Genomic DNA, 8,382 nt, shown 5'->3' on the forward strand with positions numbered 1-8,382 from the left:
TGGGGAATTGTTCCCTGGTGTAAGACATACAGCGACTCAAGTCTAGGCTTCTCCTAACCAATTCACTTTTCATGTTGGGGGGAAACAATGATCAACAATGAAATCTCTAAGCTACTTGCCTTAAGGAATGGAGACAGGTTGTCCCATCCATATACAGATTTACAAAGGATTATATGTGATGCCTACAACCCAGCATGTTATATTCCTCTCTAACATAGCTCCTATGTGCATAGGTTCAAATGATATGCCTTTATTCCAGATTTTATGTTGGCTAACAAGAAAGTGGCTCAGGTCTACACACCTTGAAGTCAGCTGGGCCCTATGCAAATATTATGTTTACCTGTGATTATCTGTTGGGCTCAGAGTTGGAACAGACCCAGCCAGCGTGTGGCACAGATGCAAGCTGCTCACCTAGCACTCACAACCTTTATGCTCAAACTGGGTGTCCAAAGCTGGGACTAAATGGTGAGTAATCAAGTGATATAAATATGTGTGAGAATTATTCCTTGTACGCTTTCAACCAAACACAGTACTGTGGGGTGGGGGGGATAATTATGTGGAAGTGGATATTTGAGTTAAGTCAGGGGTTCCCAAACTGTGATCCACAGACTATTTCATTCAGGTGGCCTGCCATGTATCTATAAAAACACTATTAAAAAATCACATGGCGCATAACAATGGCTACAACAGGCAGGAAAAAATCATTAAATGGTCCGCCAAGATCCTAAGAAATTGTCAAGTGGTCCATAGGATGAAAAAAGCTTGGGAACCACCGAGTTAAATCCTTAGTCCATTAAGGTGCTTTGAGAGGATTCAACATGGCAAAACTGGTCCTTTGCACGCCTGGCACATTTCCGCTCCAGAGGACACAAAATCCATTTTCCACATATTTCTCTGTGGGGTTTTGTTTTTCACGAATGGGCTTGTGTCACTTGTTTTGCTCCACTGCCCGTTCCTCTGCCTGAGTACTATGTGAGTTCTGACAATTGCTCAATTCGTCATGTGATTTTAACAAACATTACAAAATAAAAATTATTTGTTAATTCATGAACATAAGAATAACTCATATAAGGAGAGGGGGTAGCGGGCAGAGCTTGGAAGATTACTTTTAAAAAGTAATAAATTACAGTTACGTGGCCCAAAAAAGTAGTAATTACCGTTACAATTACAATTGCTCTGAAAGTAACTGCTTACTTTACTTTTCCTCGAGAGTAATCACTACAATTACATTTCAGTTACTTTAAAAAATGCCTACAAGGTGCTGGCCTTGGCTGCTGCACATCTAAGTAGCCTAAAACAACATTAAAAATAAAGAAACACATACAGCGGTAGTAGAATAATTATTTGTATTCATAAGATAGCAATGGTGGTCTCTCCACTGGTAAGGGTGGTGGGGAGGGAGGCTGAGGCCACTGCTCAGATCTTTGCATGTCAAACCAAGTGCAAACCCCCCCACTCAGCCAGCCAGCATAATCTCTGTCTCTTAACCACCACCCAGACCCTGCCCTGCCACCAACGAAGGGACATTCACTCAAGCAAACATTTTCCCCTGAGATGCAAAAAAGTTAAAATACTGCAAATGCAGCACAGTAGCCAGAGAGGGTGGTGGAGGCCACTTTGTGTGCCATGTGCAAACACACACACACACACGTTGTCATCTTTCACCTCCACAGTTCTTTATCTCCATTCTGCTGCTGCCTTCTTCTCCTTTATCCATGTTCTTGACCTCCGGATCCTTTTTCCCTCCACTCCATTGTTCACCACCACTATCTGTTTTTTTAAATAATTGTTGTCTCCACTCCACCCCGTCTCACTCTCCACCTCCTCCCTCGTGACCTCCTACCCATCCACAGAGCATGAGGAAAGAGGGACACTGCACAGAAGCCCAGTTTGAGGCACATGATTTTCATCCACAAATCAGAGGATCAGAAGACTTCCCCTGCTCCCCCCCCCAAGTAATGCCAAAAAGTAATTCTGGAAACGTTACAATTACTCTACAAAAGTAGTAAAATTACTCCTGGTTCTATTGCAATCAAAATGTAAAGGAATTACCCACTCATTACTCAAAAAAGTAATGAATTACAAGTAATTCGTTATTTGTCACTAGTTACTTCCAAGCTCTGGTAGCGGGTAGATGAAAGAGAGTATCTACAGGCAACCATTTACCAGGTTTGTAATATACCATGGCTGTGCATGGCAAGCGGGTCATCTGCAGTGCCCTGCCATTCTGTGCCAAGAACAGTGGATTGGAGTCAGTGTCCAAAGTGAGGGAGAAAAAGGAATTGGGTGGCTAGGCCAGACTCAGTTATCTGTCTGAAAAGAAGCAGGATGATTATAGGCCCTCCTGCAAAAAGGTGGGATGGAGTCCACCCTACTTGAAACAGTGATGGAGCGTTTTATCACCCTTTGGCCCCCAATCAGAAATCTGGGAAGGAGAGGAATGGTAACATTCTCTCCACCATTTTGCAAGATGATGGCTGTGCTCTGCCACCCTAGTCAGAGAGGCAGCATGCTTCTGAAGATCAGTTGCCGGAAGCCTCAGGAGGGGAGAGTGTTCTTGCACTCAGGTCCTGCTTGCGAGCTTCCCCCAGGTACCTGGTTGGCCACTGTGAGAACAGGATGCTGGCCTAGATGGGCCACTGGCCTGATCCAGCAGGCTCTTCTTATATTGTTATGTCACACAGTAGGCTACCTTTCCAAGACTAGAACCAGACGTTTTGAAGGATGTATGGTTGCCACCAAAACCAGCAACTCTGCATCTCCTTTCTCTGTACAACAATCTAGTAAATGCAAAGCAGCATGATGTGAAAACAACACCAGCCACTTACAGACGCTTGGAAGCACATGTGATGATGTCACTTCCTGTGTTATGTTGCCAGATATCACTGAGCAGAGAGGGAAGAGATGGCATTGCTTGAGGCAGATGTTTTTCTGGCTAGATTTTTTGGCCCAAGTTAAACCAGAAGCATCCACACATCTGCTATTGTCTTTAAATTCTGGCTAGGGGATGCTTAAGAAATTATCTCCATCCAACTTTCTCTCCAGACTGTGGGGCTCTGACTTATGTGGAACTGTGTACAGAGCAGCACCTATGTGGCAGCAATCATCCATTCTTCCATTTTTAAAAAATATTTCTGGACTTCAGAGCATTGCACATGTGTAGTTTGCCATTGTTTTTGGTTCATACTATTTTTTCCTTGCAGGTTACTAATGCACATAAGTACATTTAAAAGGGGGGGAAGCAATCTTGGTGTGATCATATCAAGATTCCTTTTTTAATGTTTTAATCAGTGTGCATAAGTACTTGTTCACATTGATGAACTGTAGGGAAAGGAGATGAAATTATTTTTTGAAATTCTCCAAGTTAAACCAGAAATCAGGCAGAATCAAATATGGTGCACAGCCAAACCATGAAACAACAGCAAAATGGAAGGGGGATATCCACTCATCTCTAATTCTGAACCACCTGGTTACATTAAAGTTGCAGTTATCTCATTCTAGCTGATGCACCTGAAGGGTTAACTTGATTACTGCAATGCATTCTACATGGGACTGTCTTTGAGGTTGACCAGAAAGCTGCAGCTAGTGCAAAATGCAATCGCTCAACTGCTCAGTGGGGCACAATATCGCCATCGTCTTACAACATCGCTGAAAGAATTGCACTGGCTGCCAATTAGCTACCGTGCTGGTACTTGTATACAAAGTGCTGGTACTAGCATACAAGCCCTATACAGCTTGGGACCAGGATATCTAAAAGATTGCTTCATCCCTTATACACCCAGCTAATCACTGCATTCTGCAGGAGAGGTCATCTTGCAGATACCATCTTATCAGGAACTGGGCCTTTATTTGGTGGCACCTACCCTTTTAAAACTCCCTATAGTTACAAATCAGACAGGCACTGTCTTTATTGTCTTTTCAGTGTCTGTTGAAGCCTTCCTTTTTTTTCAAGAAGCCTTCTATTTGGAGATTTTTATCCCAGTTGGAATCTGAATTTATTTCAAGTTGTTTTATATGTCCAATTGTTTTCTACATGTAATTGCTTTTATTATTTATACTAGGGGCTCCACCCCTGCTCACTTCACTCGCCAACCCCACCTACTGTCACCAACACCCCTTCCCCCTGGGTCACCAAAGCCTGCCTCCCCCCCATGGCTCACCATAGTTGTCCCCCAGTTCCCTGCAGGTTCCAGAGCTCCCCCTTCTCCCCACCACCACCCCAGGGATTGCCAGAATTTCCCTCCCCATTCTGCTAACCCAGCCCAAGGGTTGTCAGAACTCCCTTCCCCCTTCTGCTCCCCCCACCCCAGGGATTGTCAGAACTCCCCTCCCCTTTGCCTCTCCCCCACCTCAGGTGTCCCCTGAGCTTCCCCTTCTCCCACCACCACCCCAGTGATTGCCAGAACTCCCTTCCCCCCAACACCCAGAGGCACCAGAACTCCCCTCCCCCTTCTCCCTCCCCCACCCCAGGGATCACCAGGCCTCTCCTCTGCTGGCCAGCCTCCCACCCACCTGGCGAGGTTGTGCAAGTCTGCTTGCCACTCCATGCCTCACCACTCAGACCCACTTCCCCTCTGGGCCTAGCTGCCACTCCATGCCTCAACTTGCAGGCCTGCTGCCGCTCTGGGCCACGCCATGCTCCCAGCCTCCCTGTGTGGGCCTGCCGCCCCTACAGGCCTTGCTGTGTGGGCCTGCTGCCCCTATACCGCCCTTGTCTGCCTCACCTATAAGCATCACACTACCTGTGAATGCTTACAAAACTACAATATAGGTAGATGTGTAATTGTTTTAACTGTTTTAATATCTGCACTTGTCTTGCACATGGTTTTTATTGTATTGTGAAATTGCTCTGAGATGCTTCCTGGGAAGTAATAAATAAATAAATAAATAAAACGATCACCTTTCCTAGTCATAGTGTGAACATGTGGGACTAGAAACTATAGCTCTGGACTATATGGCTTGCACAGTGCCAGGATTGCCTTGTCCTACCAAGGTGATGGTTGGGTTGGGTTGGCTCAGTGGTTCCTCCTCTTTTTCAAACCAATGTCTAGATTCTCCAGTTGCCTCAGGGGAAATGGTGATAATTTCCTGGCTCAACTTCCTGACAGATGAGAATACTGAGATGTACTTGAGAATGGTTACCCATTCACTTCTCAGTCAAAATAGGATGCTCCCGTACACTCTGCTTTCAGCTCCTTAGAGCAGTGTTTCCCAAACTTTCAACATGCGCGTACCCCTTTTGAGACATTGATTTTACCGGCGTACCCAACTTTCACAAAAATAATTGGGAGAGGGGTAAGGTATTATAACACATTCGTAATTCCTATAATTTTATATGAAATGTTTATAAAAAAATAAATACAAAGAAAGTAATAAACATTTTAATAATAGAAATAATATTTATATAACAAAAACATATATTCAAAAATATAGAAATAATTCATATACTAATAATTAAAATAACTATTATTCAAACAAAAAAAAACCATTATGGAAATAAAGAGTGTAAACTTAGGTGTTTTTTTTAAATTGAGAGTCCGGAGATTAAGGTAAGTTAGCTGGAGACCCGGAGGGGACCCCCCAAAACTGGAAACTCCCACCGAAAATCATGCAGCATGCAGCAGGTTTACAGAGGCAGCACTTGCCTGGGCTGGAGGTTTGAATCTCCCGCTGTTTGGCTGCAAAGCGGTTTTTCCCCCATCCTGCCTGGGAAGCCACTCAGACACGCAGCCCAAGAGCAGGCAGGGGATTTAAACCTCCCGCCTAAAATTCACAGCTGATGAGCGGGCAGGCCAGGCAGGATGGGGGGGGAAACCGCTCTGCAGCCGAAGAGCGGGAGATTCTCCAAGAGGGAAGTGGCTGGCAAGATGGCCGCTGCAGGGCTGAAGGTAGAGAAAAAAACCCACTTCCCCACTTCCCGGTATGAAGATTTTTGTAGTCGAGCATACGCATAAATATCTTTGTGGTGCCATCTGTCTGTTTGTAGAAGCGTTTTTTGGTGGCCAAAGTCATTGCGAGGGAGTCCAAGTCTTATGAGAAACTGGAGGGGTGCACGAAAAGACAAGGAATGCATTGAGAGCAAAAGAGACTACGCGTTGAATAACATCGGGGAAAACCACTGTTATATTGATCTTCCCTCACATGATTGTGTGAGAAACTGGAGAAATCACAAGAACTGTATTTTCTCTTAAAAGAACACACGCACATGTTTTTTGCCGCTAAAACCCAATGATAAAGTACAAAAAAACCATTCGGCCGCGTAGCCCTTGAAACCCTTTTTTGTACCACCAGGGGTATGCGTACCACACTTTGGGAAACACTGCCTTAGAGGAAGGGCAGGATACAAATGTGACACACACACATGCTAGATAAATAGCCACATTCCAGAGAGAGAGACAGAGTCAAAAGCAAGTTTGCTACCCACATGACCCACCCATATCAGGGTGTAGCTATTCCGGTGTGGACAATTCACTGTAAATACTTATTATATTAATTGCTAGTTTACATGAATATTAACCAGAATGCTAACTGGTCTTTTAGAAATTGCCAGTGGGGGAATGCTCCATCTTACTTGAAAGACAAAAAAAAAAGTGTTGTGATCCAGCTGTTGGACTGACAATCCCTTTTCCCCTGACCATTGGACATGCTGGGTGGGGCTGATGGGAGCTGGAGTCCTTCAGGTTCCCCACCCCTGCCTTAGCATGTATTTTTTTGTGATGTGAGTTTCTGTAGGCAAAAGCCTACTTTTCTCAGATGCATGACATGGATGGACTGAGAAGGCAGTGAATAAAAGTCCAGTGGAGAACAAGCCAAGTTAAGGAGATAAGAAATAAAATAATAAATCGCACAGATCATGAGTAGCAGTTGCAGGGAATTTTAGCCAGTGGGCTCCTGAATCCACTGCAAAAATTGATCCTGGATAATTGACATCGGTGTTAGAATCTGGGACTTTTTAGATGAGATGGGCCAATGCAGGCAGAACAAGCAGCCCTTAGTTGTAAACCGCACTGGAAGTCTGTAGAACTCAAGTGTCAGCATGAAAATTTAGCTAGTCTTGTTTATATCAATTCATCTCAAAAATATCTTGATGCCTCAATTTCCAAGACATCTCATGCTTTATTTCCTTTCTTTGTGTTTGTATGCGTGTGCAATCTTAAACTATTATAGTTGTTTTTAAAGAATTGGACCTGAAGGCACCCATCAAAAACATGCACCCAATGAATGAATGCTTGGTCAGGAATCTGCCAAGGCTGCAGAGGCAGAATGGTAAGTAAAGCTAGGATATTTTGGAATGTAACTTTCTACTTTTTCCTTTCATGAGGCTTATCCACCCTTCAATATCAAAAGATTATATGTCCATGTGCCCAATGCCACTTCCAGATTTTCTGGGGCCCTTGAACAACATAGTCTCAGTAAGGCTCCTCCTTGAGCAGGTTCATCTCTTCTTCCTTACATAGGAACTGACATACCACTGGTCCATCTGGTTCAGTATTATCTACATTGACTGGCAGCAGATTCAGTCTCTATACATTCAGGGTTTCAGTCTGGGGACATTCCCACCTTTACCTGGAGATGGCAGGAACTGAACTTGGGACCTAGTGCATGGAAAGCTGATGCTTTATCACTGAGCTACAGCCCATCCTGCTTTGCCATGTATCCCCTTTGATCCCATTTGGCACCACCTCCCAAAGAGAGAAAGAAGGCATATGCTCACTTGCTCAGAGTGGGCAGGTGAACTGAAGGCAAGAAGGAGGAGCAGGGCCTGAAGGCTCCAAGACTTCACAATGGGCACCCTACTGGGGTGTGGGCCTCAGTAGGTGCTTGATGATGCTGACAGCTGACACTGGCTGTGCAGGTGCCGCCTTGGGCTCCTACTGGGAGAAAGGGTGGGATATAAATCTAATAAATAAATAAAAAGATGGTAAATAAATAAAAAGAACACCTGTTTACACATCTGCAACCTACTAGATGGTGGATCCTTTCTTCAACAGCAATCCTCGGGTGTGAATGAGACCTTAACGTGGATGTTTATGGATAAAGTAGCAATATCATCTTTACCCCACAGTGCCTGGATGTTATGCCTGCACTTGTGCACAGTTCTTTCATTCATTCATTTAACAAAATTTATATACCGTTTACTACAACAAAAGACCTGTAAGCAGTTTGCTTTGACTTCAGTGGGTTTGAAGCCCATCTATGCAGGAATGCAGCTGTAGCAATTATATGTAGTGCACATAAAATGGAGAGAAGTAGATTGTAGCATATGACTTACAAATATCATATCAATATCTTTCCCTCATCAGAACGTGGGAAATGCGGAAACTTCATGGTAATGGTAATCTTATTAAAGAGTGTATTTGTGGTTTATCACTTCAGTCACTA

Source organism: Rhineura floridana, chromosome 3 (assembly GCF_030035675.1).
Source record: "Rhineura floridana isolate rRhiFlo1 chromosome 3, rRhiFlo1.hap2, whole genome shotgun sequence".
In the NCBI taxonomy this organism is placed as follows: Eukaryota; Metazoa; Chordata; class Lepidosauria; order Squamata; family Rhineuridae; genus Rhineura; species Rhineura floridana.